General features: G+C 41.9%; 2 pseudogenes; one reads left to right on the forward strand and one right to left on the reverse strand.

The window, feature by feature from the left end:
* Positions 1-1828: 1828 nt before the first annotated feature.
* LOC147420516 (auxin response factor 1-like) lies at positions 1829-16895 on the forward strand (annotated as a pseudogene).
* A 1874-nt stretch (positions 16896-18769) lies between these two features.
* On the reverse strand, positions 18770-19468 carry LOC147420517 (receptor-like protein kinase 5; annotated as a pseudogene).
* Between the last annotated feature and the right edge of the window lie 2423 nt (positions 19469-21891).

Consider the following 21891-nt stretch of genomic DNA (forward strand, 5'->3'; position numbering starts at 1 on the left):
TCTTCTTTGACTCTGTTTCCTACATATGTCTATCAGTTTAGACCTTTTACATTTGCTTTCTATCTTTGAAGTAATAGGAGGGAGGACTATTTATAACTTCTAAATTGAATTAGTCTTCTATGTAAACCAACAACCATGCATTATGATGCAAGCACGTATTGATATTTTGTTTTCAAAAAAAATTCTCACGGATTTGATAGATGTGGAGTATGGGTTTTTAGCCCTTTTGTTGATGTAGCAAAGGCATGGGAGCAATAGTTTGACCTTGTGTTTCGAAAGATAGTTGTTTGCTCTTTTTTACAATAGTGATCCATCGAGCACTAAAGGCTTGGTTTCCATTGTTTGTTGGCATTGTTGTTGAGGCAAGGCATATGGGGAGGAATTTTGCTACCATGGCAATAAGGGCTTTTGTAATGGAAATGGACTATGAACATTGAGGATAGCGGAATTAAGCAAACTGTAGTGAGCATTTTTATGAGAATACTTTGAGAAAATAGAGGGTGAACTTGATTAGAGGTAGCAACATAACCATTATTCTTAATTAACTTGGCATGAACAATACTTTGCAAGAGAGAAATTAGAGAACTTGACAACAATTGAGGACCGGATTTATGTGGAGTTGGTCCCCCCTCTAAAAGGCTTTTGTATTATAGTTTCTCCCATGAAGAGAGACTTGGTACAGTACAAGCTTTGTGTTCCTTGAAACCTTGATGGTGCAATGAAGATAGAGAGATTCATGCACCACAATTATGCTCGTAACTTAGCTAAATGAAAGCATTAACTTGTCCCTGTCCTCAGTCCCAAGACCTCAAACACCTTCGAAGGTGGAGAGAGCTAGCAGGGAATGAGGGTAGGGAAGAGGAAGAAGAAGCATTCTTACGAGAGTATTTTGCGAGTTGAGTATCCACACATTTACTTAGTAAAGTGCACTCTACTCTTTTTTTCGTTGAGTATTTTGGAGCCTTTCTAATCACCGAGCAAAAGAAACTGAGCAAAGAAGAAAGAAATAGTTCCTCACTTATCATCACTCTTGTCCTTCTTCCCTCTTTGAGCAAGGGGTACCCTTTGGGTGAGGGAGTAGTCACTCAACCCCATTCCCTACTCTCATGGCTCACCCCCTCCTTTGTAGGTATTGGTTTGACTTTCAAGACCTCAAGCACCTTGGCCCCCAACATGCTTAAGCACCTCAAGCACCTTAGTCACATCCATGGGATTAGTGAGAGTATGGGACCTCTCTCTCATCCCCTAGCCTCAAGGGCCTGCCCCTACTTGTAGGGATTGGATTTGACCTTTCAAGCACATGCCTAGCTTAAGCATGCACCTTAGCTATCAAGCATTTCATGCACTTCAATCATCAAGCACCTCAAACATAGGCCTAGCTTAACCTAAGGTCTAAGGACTTTTAACACTAACCTTTGGAGGTCTTTAATGAAGCAAACCCTAAGGTCTTTAAAGCTCCATTATGCAAACATTGTTCTTCAGTAGACCATCTCCTTGTGAGTCCTTGCTGAGATGAAACCATATCCTTCTAGTCCCGTGTTGATCTTGGCCTAAAAATACATGTCTATATTCTAGCTCTTGTTTCCCATTTACTTTCCCATATTAAATAATCAGTTTAACATGAGACAATCATTTGGGTAAAGCTAGATATTATATTTTATGGCAGTTTGCCAATCAAGATTTGCCATGCAGGACATGCATCCAATTACTATTTTTGTTGGTGTGGGAGTGCGAACTTCAAAGACCACCAATAGTTGCGAAATTCTCTCTATGTGTCGGCAGGGGTTACGTTCCGAGTGTCTTAATAAGAGGCTATGCTTCAAGAAGCATGGCTACCACAGTGCGCATGGAGGGGCGGCTTGTAGGCATAGAGTGTGTGCAAAGCAAGCCACATGTAGAAGCCTCATCATGGCTCTACAAGAGCTTACAAAGACGAGTTGTGGCAAGCTTTTGTATGCCCTTGGTCTTCTTGCCCAAAGAGGGGCAGCGAGTGTGGTATTTTTCGGTTGAGAGAGAAACAAATCATGTGCAAATCTTATATTGATGAATTTAGTGTATATAGTTGAAAGGGGGGAGATGAAATGGACAAATTGGGGGTAGTAATAGTGGGTAATGAATTGGCGTTCCTAACAGTGACAATTTGAACAAGTTTGGTTTCGGGGATTGTGCATCCACAAGGTTTCTCCATCAAGTGGACAGTCCCAGGATGAAGATCAACTAATGCCCCAATATAACTTAATACACCCTTAGATTCTATGCTCAATGCACGTATCTCGATCTCTAGAATATCCCAAATGGAAGTTGTGTGCGCATATTGAGCTTATTTGTTCTCTTTGTTTTGTAGGCTGAAATGGACTCTAATTAGGTTTTTGCAGAGCTTCCTCTTCTTCCACTAGTTGAGGTTAAAAAAAATTGCATTTTGAATCCTCTTTTGAAGGTGTCTCTTGCATTATGTGGAGCTTACATCTCATGTGATTTGTGCCTTGGCCTCCCAGGGAGAAGATTTGTGTGCTGAGGAAGAGGAGTCCTTAGACTCGCCACCTAAATACAATGTTTGTATCTTCACTGAGATTCTTACTGCCTCTGACACGAACACCCATGGTGGGTTTTTGTTCTCCTCAAACATGCTAAGGATTGCCTTCCTCGCTTGGTACTACGTACCTACTTAGTTGCATGATATTTTGTTTTTGAGTTTTCCCTACGAGTAGGTTTTTATCCTTGTTTTATGTGTGTAGGACATGTCTCAAGAGAATCCCCCAGTCAATAGCTCATAGCAATAGATCTTCATGATTGGGAATGGAAATTTTGGCACACCGATCAAGGTAGACTTACAATGTGTGATTATGTAGTATTTATTTGTATATATTAATGCTTTTAAGTGACTTCGTAGGCGTTCATAAAATTTTTATTTCATTGAATCTTCAAGCCACCCTCAAAGACATCTGGTTACCACTGGTTGAAGCCATTTGTAAGCCGGAAGAAGTTGGTGGTTGGAGATGTTGTTGTATTTCTGAGGTGTGTATATACATGTGCTCATATGAGGGTAGTTGAGTACCTATAGTTTAGTGTTTGTGTCTTGAACAACTGGTCTTACAATAGTCATCTTGAGTAGGGGTGCGAATGGGGAGCTGAGATTTGGAACTCGACGAGTGATTGCATGCACATTAGGGTGATTGCAACTATTGCCCATGCAGAACAGACAAGGAAAATCCTTTTTGTGTCTTACAAGCCAAGGCTAGTATACTCAGAAGTTGTGATTACCAATTGCTAAGAGATCAGCTCTGAGACATTGAAGTTTTGTTGCAGGGCTAGTTCGTCCTCATTATTGTTCCTGTTGAGAAGCTTCTGGCTTCATTGTCAAATAAGTTGTATGTTGGTATTGTTGGGGTTCAGGCCAACTGGTCGGACATCCCAATCACTACTAACCCATCTACTAACTTAACCATTATACACTTATTCTTTAATACAACAGAATAAGGAGCTGCAACAGGATAACGTTGCTGTGTGCTCCACCCAAAACAACTCTCTCTCTCTCTCTCTCTCTCTCTCTCTCTCTCTCTCTCTCTCTCTCTCTCTCTCTCTCTCTCTCTCTCTCTCTCTCTCTCTCTCTCTCTCTCTCTCTCTCTCTCTCTCTCTCGCGCGCGCTCTTGCACTCGCACACGCACACGCTTCCCGTGGCACCTTCAATTGGTATCAGACCAGGGTTTGTGCTTGTCATTTTCGCATCCGCGCGCGCGTGTACTTTCAAAAGTTCAAACAGGTTTTCGATTTTTGCATCGGCAAATTCAGCGTTCCGAGGGCGTTTCCAACATGTGTCCTACGGTTTTACCCCCCTTTCGAAGCTATTCGTGCAGTCGAAAGCTTCATCCAAGCTACGCTTCAGAAGTTATATTTTTCAACTCCACTTTTGCTGCAGATACAGATACAACTATAGGACACAGGTGCAGGTTGTTCAGAGACTATTTTGGGATGGTATATAGTCGTTTTATGGCTATTATGTGTTATTGAGATGGTGTTTATGGGCTGATTAGGAGCACTTTTTGGCATTGACATTGTCTCGGGTTTTTCAAGCATCCATCTCCTCACAGGTTCTTGCATACATACAGGACATCCAAGTTTCTTACAGGTTGCAGTGTTTTGCATTGGCACAGATTTCAGTGGGAGTACTTGATGCGCATATGCATTGTTATGGCACTTTTGATAGTGCTTGAGCTCTTTTGAGAGCGGTTTTACTCTCCCGCAGGGCCGCAGGGATTTGTTTATTGCTTGCACATTTTGTTTGCACATGTTTGAGCGCGTATACTGCACCTTGTAATATTGTTGACAATGGATGTACGTTGAGTTGCGGAAACTGGCATATGTACCTTTTGTGGAGCCAATTTGGCTTATTTCTAGCAGTCCTTACCGTTTTTGAGACTCTGTTCAGAGGCCTTTTCTGAGACTGTGCTGGTTTCTTGTCTGCATAACCTTTTGTGAGGGTTGATAGTGTGAGGTTTTCTTGAGCTGGGGTATTCTCAAATTTTGAGATCCTTTCGGTGATACAGGTTGCTGGAGTACCCCTTTTTTCGTGGCCTCGCCATAGGACATATATAGAGAGGGCTAGGTGCATTTGACGTCGTGTTGGCAGTCTTGGGTCAGATTTTGACTTTTTATGCAAAGTTAGTGGTTGATGCTCCTATCTTATGCTCTGAGAGCATTACTTTTGATGCGTTACTGATCTCTTATGATAGTTTTGGATTGAGATTCTGTCAGTTTTTATGGGGAAACTCTGCCGAATTTTCCCCAGAATTACCAGTGTTTATCGCCATATTATCTTTAGCTTGCAGCCATGTCATCTAGTGGTGAAAAGGATATTTACAATATCCGAAAATTTGATGGGACGAATTTTGCTATCTGGAAAGAGCATATTCAAGATGTTCTTATACAAAAAGGCCAGTTGGATCCTATCATGGAGCGCCCAGAGGGCGAGTATACAGATGTTGAGTGGGAGAGACTTGATGCTAAGGCCAAATCTACCCTTCGTTTGCATTTGGCCGAATCTGTGTACATTACTATAGTTGGAGAAAGGACTGCTAGAGATGTATGGGTAAGTTGTGTTCCAGTTATGAGAACAAAAGTGCCACTAATAAGGTTTTCTTGATGAAGAAGCTGTTTGACCTTTGTATGAAGGAAGAGGGCACTATTTCTACTCACATTAATGAGTTCAATATCATTTTCACTCAGTTGACCACTCAGGGTTTGGTCTTCGATGAGGAAATCAAATGTATATTCTTGCTATGCAGTTTACCCTCGTCTTGGGATATATTCTGTACTGCAATTAGCAACTCAGCACCTAGTACGGTCTAGTGTACAATGACGTCCTTGGGAGTCTGTTTACCAAGGAGATTTGCAGGAAATCTCTCGAAGGCAAGAAGGATGGTGATGCGTATGTTGCTAGTGATAGACAGAGAGGTCGCACTCAAAGTCGTACCAAAAGCAAGGAACGTGGGGGCTCACGCAGTAAGTCTCGGGGTTCTATGCGTAATGTCGAGTGCTATCACTGCCATAAAAAAAGGGCATGTGAAGAAGGATTGCAAGAAATGGCAGCAAAGCAAGAAGGATAAACAATCCGGTGAAACTTCTAAGTCTGATTATTCAAACAAGGGCAAAGCAAAGTTAGAGGAGATCAATGTGCTAGAGTCTTCAAATGCTCCTATTGTAGAGACTCTTCTAGCGGTTGTTATGCCACTTACCTCTGACGTATTGGTCTTCGCAGTAGATATGCATGTCGAGGCTCTTGTTACAGAAGATGCGCAGTATGCACAGAATTGGATAGTAGATTCTGGTGCAAGTTTCCATGTGACACCACAAAGAGAGTGGTTCTCTAATTATTCTCAGTCTTGTGGCAAAGTGAGACTTGGTGATGCTTGTGAACTAGACATTGAGGGTGTCGAAAATCAAATTGCATCTAAGGAATGGCACGCACTTTACTTTATGTAGTGTCAGACATGTGCCCAAGTTGACTAAAAGCTCGATTTTTGTTGGTCAGCTTGATGATTTGGGCTACAACACCACATTTGGCAATGGTTCGTGGATAGTATGCAAAGGTAATCTTGTTGTACTCAAAGGTCAGAAGCATGGTACCTTGTATTCCATGCATGTGTCAGATGTTGGTCATGATTACATATCTATAGCCGACCTGCCGTCTACTGAGTTGTGGCATTGCCGGGTAGGTCATATTAGCCAAAAAGGAATGAGAACTTTGACTCGTTCTGGCTACTTACATGTCTTCTTATGTTGACTTTCCTGTTTGTGAGCATTGTATCTATGGCAAACAGACTAGGTCCGTGCACTTACCATCGGGTCAAAAGCAAGCAGAACCTCTAGATTTAGTACATAGTGATGTTTGTGGTCCTATGTCAACCAAATCTCTAGGGGGGGCCAACTATTTTGTGACATTCATAGATGACTCTACTCGAAAGGTGTGGGCATATCCTTTGAAACATAAGGATCAAGTTCTTCCTGTGTTCGAGAAATTCTTAGCACTTGTTGAGGATCAGTTTGGCAAGACACTCAAGAGGTTGCGAACTGATGACGGTGGAGAGTATGTCTCCAAGGAGTTTGACAATTTCTGTGCTAAAACGGGGACTAAAAGGCAGTTTACAGCACCATACACACCAGCTCAGAATGGAGTTGTTGAGTGCATGAATCGTACGATTCAGGAAAGAGTCGCAACCATGCTTTCTAGGGCAAATCTCACACAAGGCTTTTGGGCAGAAGCCGTCTTGACTGCAGTGCACATTATAAATTGTTCGCTTAGAACGCCATTGAATTATGAGATTCCAGAAGAGTTATGGTCTTAACGTAAGCCCCACTATGACCATCTACGTGTTTTTGGTTATGAAGCTTATGCTCACATGCCTAAACAACTTCCACAGAAATTAGAGCCAAAGTCACACAAACGTATTTTCATTGGATATGGTGCAGATGGAGAGATGGGATATCGTCTCTGGCACCCAGAATCTCGTCGAGTCATCCGTAGTTCATATGTGATCTTCAATGAGTCAAAGATGCATAAAAAACCTATCAAGGAAATAGAGGTTCATAGAGTCACTTTTGAGGATGTTGCCTCAGAGACAGTGAAATCAACTTAGCGGGCTAGTGATGTACCTTCCATTAGCAATGCTCTAGAGGGAGCGGATAGCAATGGTCAAGGATTGAGATTGTCTAATAGAGTCTCTCGTCCATCTATGCGTTTCAAGCCAGGCCTTGATTACATCATGTTGACCGATTGCGGTGAGCCAAGCTGCTACCAAGAAGCCATGATGACGGATGATGTGGTAAAGTGGGAGCAGGGTATGGAATCTGAGTATAACTCGATTCTGGCTAATGACACTTGGGACTTGGTAGAACTACCAAATGATGCAAAAGTTTTACCTTGCAAATGGGTTTACAAGAAGAAATTTACCTCAAGTGATCCAAATCCAAATTACAAGGCTAGACTTGTAGCCAAAGGGTTCAAACAGCAAAAGAAAGTCGATTTTGATGAAATCTTCTCGCCTGTGGTCAAGATGACAACACTTAGAACCGTACTTGGTCTTGTAGCAATCGAGGATATGGAATTTGTCCAAATGGATGTGAAGACAGCATTCCTTCATGGGGATCTCGATGAGGATGTTTACATGCAGCAGCCTGAAGGGTTTGTTCAAGAGAACTCATCTCGTGAGGAGCTAGTATGTAAGATCAAAAAGGTACTTTATGGCTTAAAGCAGGGTTCAAGGCAGTGGTATCATAAATTTGATGCATGTATGAGGTCTCAAGGATATAAAAGGAGCGAAGAGGATCACTGCTTGTACACAAGAAAGCTAGATGATGGCTAGATGATCATTCTAGTTTTGTATGTTGATGACATGCTTATAGCTGGGAAATCCATTGCGAAGATTGCCAACTTAAAGAAAACACTTAGCAATAATTTTGCAATGAAAGATTTGGGGGATGCTACACAATTTCTTGGCATGCGAATCAAAAGAGATCGCAAACGTTGTATTCTTGAGTTATCTCAAGAAACATACATTGAGAAAGTTTTGCAGCGTTTCAATATGCAGGGGGAGAAAGCATTGAGTACCCCAATGCAAGCATTCTTGAAACTCGGCAAGGAAGATGCACCCAAATTTGATGCTGAGCGAGCTGAAATGGCTAAGGTACCATATTCTTCGGCAGTGGGCAGTCTCATGTATGCTATGGTGGCCACAAGACTAGACATTGCTTTTGCAGTGGGAATGGTGAGCCGATATATGGCAAACCCTGGCAGCAAGCATTGGGAAGCAGTGAAGCACATTCTTAGGTACCTCAAAGGTACGATCGGCAGGTGTTTACTCTTTGGGAACAGTGATGCATCCATCGTGGGTTATGTGAATGCAGACTATGCGGGTTGTGTTGACAATAGGAGATCGACATCTGGCTATGTCTTCATATTTGCTGGAGCAGCAGTATCTTGGAGGTCATGTCTTCAAGATTGTACTTTGTCTTTCACTACGAAAGCAGAGTACGTTGCATTGTCGGATGCAAGTAAAGAGGTTGTATGGTTATCTCGCTTGGTCAAAAATCTTGGCATTGATGAGACTCCAGTGATATATTGTGATAGTCAGAGTGCTCTTGCATTGGCAAGGAATCCCGTGTTTCACTCCAAATCGAAACACATTGAAGTCAGGTACCATCTAGTGAGAGATTTCTTGGCCAAAAAGCTCATTGATTTGGTCAAGGTACACACTGACGGCAACCCAACAGATGCTTTGATGAAAGGCTTAGCTTTGGAGCGGTTTACACATTGCAGTGAGTTGATGGGTATAGGTTGAAGCCATTAGATTGCTTCACGGTTGTACATATCAGGTCACTTGGGCTGCGTTGGCCTTCAAGTGGGAGTTTGTTGGATTCAGGCCAACTGGTCGGACATCCCACTTACTACTAACCCATCTACTAACTTAACCATTATAGACTTATTCTTTAATACAACATAATGAGGAGCTGCAAAACAGGATAACGTTGCTGTGCGCTCCACCCAAAGCAGGTCTCTCTCTCTCTCTCTCTCTACTCTCGCACTTGCACTCGCACACGCTTCCCGCAGCACCTTCAGATATGAGGTTCACAGTAAGATTTGAAGGTGACGATGCAAAAGAGAGGAGGTAAGCTCTGCATAAACTTTGTTTTCTTTGAATTCCAAGAGTTGCAAGGTTGCAGGGGTCATTGTAAACCGCATTTTGTTTAGCCCTACTATAATTATAGTTGGAATTGAGGATTTGAATGCTGCTTGTTGCATGGCCCATTGTAATCTACAGTTTGTGTAGCCATGTTGGAACTATAACAGTAATTGAGGATTTGAATGTTGCTCGTTGGTCAAATTCAAAATGGCACTCATTAAGAGTGAACTGGGATGAATTCAATAATCTTGAGCAAGAAAGGATTTCTCCTTGGAAAATCGAGCTTTATGTACATCTGTAAGGACATGGGTCCTACGGGTAAGGCCACCGGCACGCGGCTGGACAATGTGTATGCTATAGGGAGGCTATAAGATAGCACGGTTGGGTGGAGACTAGCACACGTATTACCACCGCCCTTTAACTGGTATTCGAGCTATTTTTGGAGGAGGGGAAAAGAGGGTTGCATGTGTGCATCCGACGTGCTGCTTCTCTCCCACGTTCTGTAGACACGACATCTCTGTTGTGTAGCAGAAAGAAAACAGGCACAATTTCCTGTGTGCAACGTGCATGGACAGACAACGACCGCCCCATCTACGCCCAACAAGGCAGGCGGCCAAGGCAAACTCGATGGCACCAAGGCTCTGAAGGCTTCCGTTGGCGCCGTTAGCTGCGCGCGTAGGAAGGCCCGCTTAACCCTTGCATGAAGGAGGGTTGAACCCACCCATGAAGGTAAGAGGCCAACACTTTACCATCAAGCTATTGACCCTTGTTGTGCATAACAAGAAAAGATAGCATACTTGTGTTGAAAGGAAAGCTAGAAAGAAAGGGAAAGCTTCAAACTTCAAGGAAGTAGTTTCACCCTTCCTTTTCACTTCTTGGAGGAAGGCAAGTTTTTCTCCAAAATTTCTTTTTCCCTCAAGGAGGTAGCTTCAAAGTGAACAAAAGCCTTCACAAAAACGACGAGTTTTTGTGAAGAGGCAACAAAGGTGTTCTTACGACAAACGACACGAGGTTCGTATGCAATGCAAATCGTGGAGCATACAAAACACAAAGACTTCAATTTCACAAGATACAGGTTGACATTTTTTCTCTCTTTACATTACTGTGTGTTTACCATGGCCAGTGAGGATATCCCACCTACACACACTTTTGCTTTTGAGCACGTAGATCAAAATCAGGGCACCACGGGTGCTGTTGACACTAATATGCATGATGATGATGATCTAGGAGATCATGGGCTTGTAGATATGGCTTCTTTCAAGACTTTGGAACATCACCAAAGCGTACTTGAAAGCAATCTCTCTGCACTCAATGCAAATGTTACCAATCTTACGAAGCTACTTGTGAAATTTATGAATTCATAGACGGCTCAAAGAGCCGCAAGTGGCACAATTAAGGGAACCAATCTCGCACCACTCAAGGAGTCCAAGAGACAAGTGCTGCAGAAGATGCAGAAGGTAGCAATGCATTACTTAAGAATATCACCATTCCTGAGTTTCACGAGGAAGAGCGTGATTGCAACAAGGATGCGATCAATACGTTCTTACACAAATGGAGTGATATTCATAGATTGAGACACACCCCGCATATAAAGACGGCTGTGGAAACAAGTCTATCTCTTAAAGGCAAGGCCTATAAGTGGTGGATGACATTTCCAATAGATGCTCGTCCTCCGTCTTGGGCTGCGTTTCAAGCTTCTTTCTCCAAAGAGTTTTTGGACTTTAATGAAGAAGATAAGAATTGGTTAGCATGGAATGCATGCCGTATGTCTGGCCTCTCTCTCACACAATACCTTTCGAAGTATCGGAAAATCATATTAAAGCTAGAAGGCCTAGATGAATTCCAAAAGAGTTTTAATAGGGGTCTCGACAAAGACTATCGTCTTCATGTCAAGACCCAACATCCAAAAACTTTGGAAGAAGCCATCAGTCATGCCCAAAGATATGATGATGACCAAGAGAGGAAAGGAAATGTTCCCTACTCTAAGAATACTTTTGCTAAGAGCAATGCGGCTAAGAGCCAATTGCGAAGTAGATCTCCCACACGTTCCAAGAGGAATAAGAGACAATCTACCTCTCCACGCCCACAAGAGGCTAAGAAGCCTAAGCACTCGTGAGATACTCCACGTGGGTCTCTCAACACAACTGATTTTGAGCATGCAAAGAAACATAATTTGTGTTTTAGATGTCTTTCGGACCAACATAACAAGAAAGATTGTTCTCTTTTGCAAGGCAAAGAAAAGGCCATGCACAATGTGCAACGCCTCACATTAGATTCATCTCCTAAATATTGTGTTGTAGAGGTTCTTCATATGGAAGAAAAGCACAAGTGTTGTGTGCCTACTTCAATGTGGCAGCCCACCTTTGGCCCTTATGATTTGATTCGCATGCATGGCACTATTAACGAACAACGTGTTCGTATTTTAGTGGATGATGGTGCAACTCATAACTTCTTGAACTATAAGCTAGTCAAGAAATTGATGCTTACACAGACTCCCCGCTCTCACAAGTATGTGGTGGAGCAGATGTCTGGGAATGATAAAGAAGTATGGGACGCGGTAGTTCAAGGGGTTGAGCTTATTGTTCAAGATCATACGATGACCCTTGACTTCCAAGCTATGAACATGGACCGTGCTGATGTAGTTCTAGGATGGGAGTGGTTGCATGGTTTAGGAAACACATTGCATACTAGTTATGAACACAAATACTTATCCTTCATGGCCAATGGTAAACATGTGCTTTTGCTTGGTGAGAAAAATATACCATCTGCACCTCTTATATGTACAGCCGAGCTTTCTATTTTGCAGAAAGCAGATTTAATAGATGAAGTCTTTTTGTGTTACTGCTTTTCTCTAAGTCTTGTGAATTCTCAAGAGCAAAGTGCGGTGAATTCTAGTACTGGTATGCAAAGTGCAAAGAATTATAATGGTAAGCAAAATGTTAACAAATTTAACGAGCAAAGTGCTCTCAATTTTAATTCTATAGAGCAATGTGCAGCTGTTGTAAAACAAACATTACAAGAATTACAAGATTCTCCATCCCAGTATAACTCTAATTTACTTTCTCCTTTTGCACGACAAAAGCTGACTCACTTACTCACGGAGTATAGTGATGTGTTCTCAAGTGATTTACCACCGGGTTTACCCCCTACACGTGATCTGCAACATGGCATAGATGTCTTACCAGGCACTAAACAGGTGAGTAAACACCTTATTGTATGAGTGCTAAAGAAGCCAAGGAGGTCGAGAGTCAGTTGACTGACTACCTCGCTTGTGGTTTCATTAGACCGAGCACTTCGCCTTGGGCATCACCAATTCTATTGGTAAAAAAGAAAGATGGTATTATGCGCATGTGCGTAGATTATTGCGGATTAAATGCGATAACCATCAAGAACAAGTATCCTCTACCTCGAGTGGATGAGTTGTTTGATCAACTCCATGGGGCAAGATAGTATACAAAGATAGATCTTCGTTCAGGATACAAGCAGATGCGTATCCTTTTGCAAGATATCTCCAAAACTGCCTTTAGAACACAGTTCGGGCATTTTGAATTTTTGGTTATGCCTTTTGTCCTAACCAATGCTCGAGCTACATTGATGACACTCATGGATAGTGTCTTACGTCCCTATCCTGGAAAATTTGTTGTGGTTTTCGTTGTTGACATTCTCATTTACAGTAAGACTGAAGATGAACACATAGAAAACTTACGATTAGTGTTCGAACAGCTACGAGCTCACGTCCTGTATGCTAAGCAAAGCAAGTGTGATTTCTTTAAAACAGAGATACATTACCTCGGTCATGTGATCTCTTATTTTGGCATCAAAATGGACATTGACAAGGTCGCTACCACTCTTTGATGGCCACATCCCAACACGGTTGAGGAGCTTCAAATATTTTTAGGCATGGCTGGATTTTATCGATAGTATATCCATGATTATGCCAAAATCTTTGTTCCTATGACGGATCAGCTCAAAGCAAAAGGTAAAACCTTTTCTTAGGAAGAAGCCCAAAAACGCAGTTTTGAACAGCTCAAGGTAGCTATAGCCACTGCTCCCATCCTAGCAATCGTCGACCCACTTAAGCCGTTTGTGGTAGAGATTGATGCTAGTGATAAAGCAATTGGTGCGGTACTTCTCCGAGAGGGAAGACCTATAGCCTTTGAAAGTAAAAAGTTAGATAGAGCTCAACATAATTATTTTGTCTATGAGAGAGAGCTCTATGCCATAATTCACGCTTTACGAAAGTGGCGACACTATTTATATGGTGCCGAGTTTGAAGTAGTTTTTTACCATGAGAGTATCAAATGGTTTAGTACTCAAACGGACTTGAAGGGCTGTAAAGCTAGATGGGCCAAAATCCTTCAAGATTTTGATTGTAAGCTACGATATCGCAAGGGGCGATATAATGTAGTAGCGGATTCACTAAGTCACATGCCTTAGATTAATTCACTTGCTTTCACGGAAATAAAGAGTGGATTTTTTGAGTCATTACGTAGCAAGTGTGCACAAGATCAATCATATGCTAAAGTGTGGAGTGCAGTTTTAAAAAGGGATCCCTTACACTCACATGTCTCTGTACAGCCAGATCAACATGTCTCTGCACGCGCAGATAAAAACTCCAACACACAGAGCTCCACACCTACTCAGGAAGAGCTTAAGCGATGGAAAAAATTTTCCATTGATGATGGCTACTTACTCCACAAAGGTAGAGTATGTGTGACAAAGGACTCAGACACTAGGTGTCAAATCTTATTTGAGTGTCACGATAGTCCAAGTGCTGGTCATCCAGGTATTCATAAGACGTATGCCTTAGTTCGATGGCAATTTTATTGGCCTGGCTTACATCATGATGTTCAAGAGTACGTACTAAAATGCCAACGGTTGCAAGTTAATAAGGCAGAGCGCCTCAAGGTAGGTGGGATTTTACATCCTTTAGAGATTCCACAAGGTAAGTGGGAGAGTATCTCTATGGATTTTGTAGTAGGACTGCCTACTACAAATCGTGGCCATGATGCCATATGGGTAATTGTAGACCATCTTACCAAGATGGGTCAACTCATTCCCACTAAGACTACGGTTAAGACACCAAAATTAGCGCGGCTATTTGTAGAGCATATATATAAACTCTAAGGTCTTCTAGCTAGTATCATTAGTGACAAAGGTCGAAAGTTCGATAATCACTTCTGGAGAGCTGTGTTCCAAAATTTGGAAACTAAACTTAATCTAAGTACGGCTGATCTTCCAGAAACAGATGGTCAAACAGAAAGAGTTAATCAAGTGCTAGAGGATATGCTAAGAGCGTACATTATCAAGAAGCAAGCCAATTGGGAATACTACTTACCTCTATTGGAATTTGCTTATAATAGTTCAAAGCATGTGACTACAAGGTTTAGTCCATTTATGCTTTTGTATGGATTTCAACCTAGATCAACTGTTACGGTGGGGTTGGCTAAGGAGAAGATACAACAAGCAAAGGATTTTCTCCAAGACCATTTTGACATGCTTTGAGTTGCTCGACAGAATGTTAAGCAAGCTCAAGATCGATATAAGAAGTACACAGATGAACATCGTCGTCTTGCTACTTTCAAAGAAGGAGACAAGGTTTTCCTCAAAGTTTCGGAGCATTCAGAAAGTCTGAAGACGGGAAAAGTTGCTAAACTTTCACCACGCTATTGTGGACCGTTTACCATTCTCAAACGTATAGGTCAAGTGACCTATAAGTTAGCTCTCCAGAGCATTCACGAGTTCATCTTGTGTTTCATGTTAGCCGTTTACGAAAACAACTAGGACATAATGATAATGTCATTGACACGGGTGTGTTAGTTGACCTTATCAAACCGCCAAGCATCCCTCATGGGCCCGAAAAGATTTTGGATTCTCATGAGCTTCGCACCAGACATGATGTCAGATGACAGGGGTTGGTAAAATGGCTAGATAGACCTGAAGAAGGTTCTACATGGGAGAATGTCTCCGCACTTAAGAAACGTTTTCCTACATTCATTTTTGAGGACGAAAACGATTCAACAAGGGGGGGGGGGGGGGAATGTAAGGACATGGGTCCTGCGGGGAAAGGCCGCCAGCACGGCCGGACAATGTGTACGCTAGGGGGTAATAATATAGCATGGTTGGGTGGAGACTAGCACACGCATTACCACCGCCCTTTCAACATCCCCAAGCTCCATCAAATTTGTCTCTCGTGTCAAAGAGCAAGGGGGTTTGGGGAGCGTCCACTTTGGATATAGGTAGATAGACTATGGTTGGTTGTTTTCAATGAATAGGTTTCTCATGCTCCACACTAATCTATGTGTTTTCATATCAAGTGGTAGCACCAAAAGGGTGAGTGTTGAATCCTCTATGCCAAGTAAACAACTGAGTTCCTTTCAAGATGGATCATGGGTTCCTCATATGTTAACTCTAGGAGGCATTCTGCAAAGGCATCGACATGTTTATAGTAAAACACAAGTAGACTATGAATCATTGGCTGCAAATGATCTAGGAGGCATTCTGCAAAGGCATCGACATGTTTATAGTAAAACACAAGTAGACTATGAATCATTGGCTGCAAATGATATGGTTTAGCCCAGGTGTCCCCATTGCAGGGAAGTTGGTTGGATAGTGGAAATGTGAATCATGGCCAATATCTATCTTGACAATTTTGAACAACACTTATGAGCGGACAATGTAGATCAACGGTTGTGTACATTCCTCTTGCAGGAGCGTGACAAAGAAGGGGAAGATACCTACCCATTCCTTCCTATGGCTTGTCATACCTCTGGCACCTAGATTATGTCAGCCTTCATCAACACGCTCCTTCTTCATGTCTATAGGGCCAAGTGAAGTGATTTATGTTCATCCTTTCATATCAATGGCATCTACTTCAAATCCAGAGCTCCGACCAAGACTATAAGAGCCCCCATCTTTGGTAGCACTTTAGCTTAGTTTTGTCGCCTTTTGCACCATGGGACTCCTTCAAGAAAGAGAAACCTGTTGATAATGCATGTAAGCTCTTTGGCTTTTCACTCACTCAGGCTCCAAAGCTGACCAGAATGAGCTTGAGTTTTATTGATGAACATGTTGATGCAGGGGGAGAGGCAACCTCTAAAGCCCTGTTTCATGTGCCTAAAAGTGAGTTACCACAACAATCTCACTTACCGGACATGTCAGTCTCTTTAGAACCTGAGATCTCTGATAGCAGCTTCAAAGCTTCAAAGGACAGTGCCTCTCTAGATATCTGATAACAGCTTCAAAGCTTCAAAGGATGGTCCCTCTCTAATGCCCCCCCTTTAAGGATCTAAGGTATGTTGATCGGTCATAATCCGATCAACCTAACAACTTCAAAGCTTCAAAGTTGCTAGGTTGATCGGTCATAATCCGATCAACCTAGCAACTTCAAAGCTTCAAAGGATGGTGCCTCTCTAATGCCCCTCCCTTAAGGAGCTTCACAAAGGTATGTTGATCTGTCATAATCCTTTACTTTTAGTGTGTACATGAATTTTGCTTTGCACCTAAGCACAACTTTATTAATTTTAGGTGATTAAAAAAGGAAGCATGGTGGGAAGAGGCATTGATTTATCCAGGTTTAATGGCCACAAGAAGCCTATTAAGGAGCTCGAGGGGATGTTCCACATTGAAGGGGAGTTGGGTGATCCCGACGAGTGTCGGTAGGTGGCATATAGCGATGGTGGAGATATGATGCATGTCGGTGATGATCCATGGATGTAAGGGCTAATTATGGTTAGATTGTTGGAAACGCTTTTGTTCGATTTGTATGTATCATATTGAAGTTTGGATGGCCACTTGCTTGCTTGAACAAGGAATTTTGTAGGATGGTGTGAAATATATAGATTTTCAGTCCTGAAGAAGCATGATCGCTACGCATGCCACATGCCAAGTGTTTGAAAGATGAGCATAGTGTAGGCTGCAAGGAAGGCGGTGAGATGAGGGAATAGACCGTACTAGATTTACCTGGTTGATGGTGGGTATATGGAAGTCTTTTGTGTTTATCACATGTACATATCTGGCTCCACCTCGTACATATCCCTAGGATGGCATTATATCCCAAGTTTTGTATATCCTAGCCTCTGTGATGCAGGTTGTACCATGCTTTTAACACTTGTGTTTTTTGGTAACATGGAAGCTGAGGGTGCTATAACAATCCCTTCTAATGTAACAACCATGTTTTACTCCTGACATATTGTCTCTAAAAATTGCTTGACATAAGGAATTTCTTACCATGGAAAGTAAGGGTGTTGAGACAAGTTTGTGTCAAAGATGGCCTTGCCAAGTCATTTACTTCACATAGTGTTAACAACGTGAATTAAATGAGTCTTTTGTTAACATGGCCGGTGCTAAATGGAAGCCCACTTTATAGTTGACGTGTATGAAACAAATATTGTACTACTGAATGAATTGTACAAATGGTTAACTAATTTTTGTTTGCACTTATAAAAAAAAGACTCACCTATCTATGTGTAAAATTTTGATACTCTGCAATTGCAAGGATGATTTGTGTGTCCCTCAGATGCTTTTGCCCCAACAATTTAGTCTTATTGACAGGGCGTTTGTGATGGGATTTTTTCATAGAAACCTTTTAGGCTATGAAGGGAGGATTTTTCTTCAATGCTTGTAGCTTTCTTCACAATGCTTGGAGTTATCTTCACAAGACTTATGGTTGGTTGGACTCTCATTCTTTACATTGTGACAACCCTATAGCCATCTTTTTAGCGCTCTTTTGATGTTGATGTTAATCTTTTTGGCTTCCAAGTTCTATACATCAATCTATGGGCCAATGTTGTGTGACAAGTCTGCTCTTCAAGGTTGCCTTTGTGTGAAGCGTGAAGTTGATAGTTGCACTCTTTTGAAGTCTTCTTTTTGCTTGGACGTTTTAAACTAGCCGATGACACTGGAAGGTCGTGGGCGTGGTTTTATTGGCACTACCATTAAGGTAGGGCCTTATGGGGAGGAATTTGGCTACCATGGTTGATGACATTGGAAGGTCATGGACGTGGTTTTGTCATAGGCACTTCAATTAATGCAGGGCCTATGGGGAGGAATTTTACTACCATGGCCATAGGGGCGTTTGCCAATCAAGAAATTTTCATGTGCGGGTGTTCTTTTTATGCAGAGGACATGCATCCAATTACTACTTTTGTTGGTATAGGAGTGCGAACTTCAAAGACGATATGCAATTGTGATTTTTTTTGTGTCTCTTAGCAGGGTTACATTCCAAGTGTCTCAATAAGAGGTTATGCTTCTAGCAACATGGCCACCACAATGCACATGGAGGGGCGGCTTGCAGGCACAAAGCATGTGTAAAGCAGGACCACATGGAGAAGTCTCAACATTCCCTCTTGCTAGCATACAACAAGTTGTTTGTTAAGCACCTCCCAACACTCTCCATCTGCAATTTGTGCCTTCACCTGCCTCACAATGTCCATGCCCTCTCCAAACATCTCTAACGCCACCCCCCTTTCTTGTTACCATCTCAAACAACACCACTCTAAAGCTATAGGTGTCTCTCTTCTTTGTCCTTTGGGGGGTGTATACATGCTCTACATGACATCTCACACACTTTAGTCTTACACACGGGATGATTCTTATATACAAAATGAAGTTTTGACATTGTCCTGCATAGAAAGACACTTCAGTTGGTGCAATGTAGCCTTAAGTGCCTGCCACTTGTCCAAAAAAGGCAGCATAGCAACACTCATCCGTTGTGTAGTAGCATTCCATCAGCCTAGCTATCTAAAGTCTGCTATGTACGCGTTGAGATGGATGTCCAAGAGAATGTTGTTGGACATACTATCTGGATGAACAATGGAGGGAGAACAATCATGATGAAGGTATGCCAAGTCCTCAGTCGTGCCAAGTGTTATTCTATATCTGATGGGCCAGTCCAAAGCTAATGTTTTGCTCTTTGAGACATGCAGAGGAGGGCCGTGGTGCATCAAGTCACCCAGGCTATCATTGGGCATGTACTCATATAATAGAGTTTGGTGTCTTTAGCAGCAACACAATAGCTTTACAATGTGCTTACGCTTGATCTTTTCGAGTGTTGCTACTTCAGAATCAAATTCCTTGTTGTCACTACCTCCCCCATGGTTGGTTACCTTATTTAGCTTCTTTACGACAACTGCCTTGCCGATGCTTAGCACAACCTTGTAAACTGTGGCAACACTTCCACTACCAAGTATTGCATTGCCATAATCTAGACATCTCACAATTTCAAGATCTTCAAACTGCACCTTGTGGAAGAAGAAGATCTTCCAAGTGTGTGTGGTTGAGTAGTCGAACATTTGCCTTCTATGGAGTTTGTATATTCTGTACATCTTCAACCTACATCCAATCAAGAATATGAAAGCCACTACAAATATGAAAGATTCAAAGGCCATCAGAATATGTTTTGATGTGGGGCTTTTTTCCTAGTGCCATGGAAGAGTTTGAAATGTCCACAAAGTTCTATGTTTCTTGCCATGCTCTTTTCAAAAGTTGTGTTGGAAAATCCCCAATGGAATAGGGCCTAATAGGTGGTTGCAAGAGAGGTCATAGTTTGTTAGGCTTAATGAGATTGTTGTGAGACAAGTTGAGAGTGGTCATGGTAGAGAGGTTTCCAAGAGAGAGTGGAATCACACCAAATAATTGATTACCAACAAGCTATAGGACATGTAAAAACAAAGTGTCTGATGGATTGCACCTCAAAATGCATTCGATTGGATGTCAAGGTTAGAGAAATATTTTAACTTTCCAATATATGGTGGGATGGTGCCTAAAAGTGGTCGTGAGATAGTGAGAGACAAGTAAGGTTCCTTAAATTTAAGAGCTCTATGGGTAGGCTACCAAAGAGACTGTTGCTATCAAATCTTAGAGCGGACAAGTTTGCTTATAAACCAAAGAGTAGAGGTAGGGATCATCTAGAAAGTGCGTTGGAACACATACCAGGAGCTCATCATTCATGCTTGTTGTTTGGCCCACAGAGGCAGAGGCTAGAGCCTTTACTGGGCTCAATATTGTTGCGAAGACTTTAAGACTTGAGGGCAAAGCTCGCCTATGCATGGTACCATTAGAATGTGCAGTGTGTAGGCAACATGAAGAAATAGACTCCAAAAAATCTCAGAGGAAGACCCGATGAAGATGGCGGCATTAGAAAATGCATGTGGATATCAGGAGCATTTGCACGTAGGTTTGGTGGGATGATAGTAGAGGAACCATGACGCACACACCACTCACACACAAAACTTTTACTTGCACTCCTGTACTTTCATCTTACAAGCATGTATCAGTTGCTACCCAAATTCTAAGGAAATAGATGGACCTTTGCGAAATCGCGTAGTAAAACGTGCGCGCGCACACACACACGCACACACGCAATAGTCATGGCTCGTGGTGGTTTTCTTAGTAAGATCATGCAGAAGCATTCAACATTACTTTTTAAATGGACAATCCATTTTTGATGTACTCAACCGTGACTAGAGAAATGCGCCTCGTCATCAAGTTGCTTTTGAGCTTTCCCATTTGCCATGCTTTTGAAAAGGCCCTTTGCTCTGACGCCAAGGCCATCATGTAGACATAACACACAATAGATCATCAAACATCGTCAAGAAAGCAGAGTTCCTTCAAAAAATGAAGTTGAAGATATTTAATGGATTGAGCTCTTTAAATGATTGGATTGGATCAAAATGTTTCTACTTTCTCAGATAGAATTGAACGATTCTTGAGCACTTCTAACTGATGTAGACTTTGTTCTTGCGCCCCATCGTGAAGAATAGCAATGAGGTGATCAAATGCAATTATCTTAACACTAATGAAACACGAGTGCTAGGAGTGCTGCTCCTAGAGAGAAGATACTCTACACACACACACACACACACACACACACACTTAGAAATAGCTAGTCGTAATTACATTGATGGTTCAAAAAGATACAAAATTGCCATTCTCCTAGCTACCTTTCTTTTTTATTGCAACTAATTGCATGGTAGCTTTGAGAATTACCAAATGTGTGAAGAAAAACCTAATTTTTAGAATATCATAATATCTCATAAAAATAGTTGCCTTTGTACTGAGTTCACTATTGAATGCTTAAGTCAACACAACAATGCCATTAATTTTGAAACCTTGTTAAAGCCAAAGCCTATCATGCTCTGATACGTTGCACGAATGCTTTACGGTATTATGTTTCTATCTTCACAATCACATTATTTATACGTAAATGACATGATGTTGCCTCTAAGATCTACATGTTAGGCAGTGGTCATGTGATGCATAATTACTAGTCACTTTTTGAAATAAATGTACCTCATGCATGGTCACACGAGCACTAGTTATTTGTCTGATATGCAACTATGCAAGGCGTTTTGTAACAATTGCCTCAATAACATCTTACTGATAACTATGCTCCGCATGATCACATCCTTCAAAGCAAGAAATGTTCTCTTGACTAGGTGGTGAACATGATAAACCCACCCAAAAGATCATGTACAAGGGAAGGAGCACAAATGTGTTTAGTTGTACAAAATGGCTAAAAGCATTCATAGGAGAACTGATGTATCTCTGTAGTGATATCACCGACTTCCAAGGCGAACCATACAGACTGCCTAAGAGAAAGCTTGAAGACTGGGAAGGGACATAAATGAATGCAATGGAACATATAGCCATTACGTTGTTGCCATAGGCTCTAGTAAGCCCAAAATCTGACCCACATGAAAAAGACTGCAAAGCG

Source organism: Adiantum capillus-veneris, chromosome 28 (assembly GCF_014529385.1).
Source record: "Adiantum capillus-veneris isolate H3 chromosome 28, ASM1452938v2, whole genome shotgun sequence".
NCBI lineage: Eukaryota > Viridiplantae > Streptophyta > Polypodiopsida > Polypodiales > Pteridaceae > Adiantum > Adiantum capillus-veneris.